The sequence below is a fragment of the Hibiscus syriacus genome, unplaced genomic scaffold, assembly GCF_006381635.1.
Source record: "Hibiscus syriacus cultivar Baekdansim isolate YM2019G1 unplaced genomic scaffold, ASM638163v2 tig00117048_pilon, whole genome shotgun sequence".
In the NCBI taxonomy this organism is placed as follows: Eukaryota; Viridiplantae; Streptophyta; class Magnoliopsida; order Malvales; family Malvaceae; genus Hibiscus; species Hibiscus syriacus.
In genome coordinates this window covers 2,764,651-2,766,107 of record NW_024063538.1, presented here as the reverse complement: position 1 = coordinate 2,766,107, position 1,457 = coordinate 2,764,651, and positions in this window count along the sequence as shown.

Here is a 1,457-nt window from a genome sequence, read left to right as displayed (position 1 = left end):
TATGAGAATACATGCTTACCTGATACATGTTAAGTGTCAAATAATATTGTAGTATGTGAATATAGTATATGTGATATACAATATGTGACAACAAGATATGGCATACGTGTTTACATGAACACCTGAGAAATGATATAAGTCATATGATATGATCTATGTGATTAAATACACATGTGATATATGTTATTTGAAATGAGATAGATGCTTACACATACATGTGGTATGTGAAAGAAGAGTGAACTATGTGCCTATATGAATATGTAAATTGTTATAAATGATAATGCTCATGTTATGTGATATGAGAGCTAGTGGTATAGTTGGCATGCCAAAAGTTGAGGATTACCTATGTTCTTCGGGACATGTGGACTGTTTACCTATGTTCTTCGGGACATATGGGTTGTTTACCTATGTTCTTCAGAACATATGGACTAGTCCTTCGGGACATTTATACGAGCTGTGGTGACAACATATTTGTGCACAACCTCAATGCACTCACATATCTTTAGTTCTCACAAGTGTACCATGGGAAAATAAAAGGAATAAATTGCCTTTCATCTTCCATGATGTGCGATGTTATTATGTGTTAAATGCATGATTATATATGTTGCAGATTATCTATGTTCTTTGGGACATATGGACAGATTACCTATATTCTTCGGGACATATGGACAGGTTACCCATGTTCTTCGGGACATATGGACAGATTATTATATGAGTTGTAGTGACAACATATGTGTTTACAACTTCAAAGTACTCATATAACTTGAGTTATCAATAATGTACAGGGGGTCTACAAAAGATATCAAAAGTATAGATGGGCTAGTATATGGGTTATTGAAAGAGATAGTATAAATACACTGTATGTGATGTATATGATTCGTTATATGAAATGTATTATATGATATGTTACAATTGGTAAGTACAAGATGACATGTTACAAAGGTTAAGTGTATTATAACATGTTTTAAATAGGTTAATGATAACGATAGAGATCATGATAACGATATTGATGCATATAATGATGGTATTTATGCATGTATGCATTCTGTTATGTGAAATGTTCTATGTTTTATTATATATTTTATATGTCTCACTAAGTCAACTACTTAGCGTGTGATTGTTTCACGAGTAGGTTCCGAGAAGAGGAAGAATGATAAAAGTTAAGCAAGACTGGTCAGTTTCTTCTTTCCAAAGATCATATCAGAATAGAATTGAATAGTATGTATTTTGTAATACTGATATTAGCTGGCATGTAAATAAAGATTTGAATACGATATGCTATGATCGAGTTTTAGAATGTTTTAAATGTATTTATGTAAAATGGTAACTGTAAAGTGATGAAAGATTAAATTTTTATGATTTTATACATGTTTAGTCGAAGTTACTGTAGCAGTGCATCGATACACAATTTATATTCGATGTTTTTATTTATCGGTACACTATAGCAGTGAATTGGT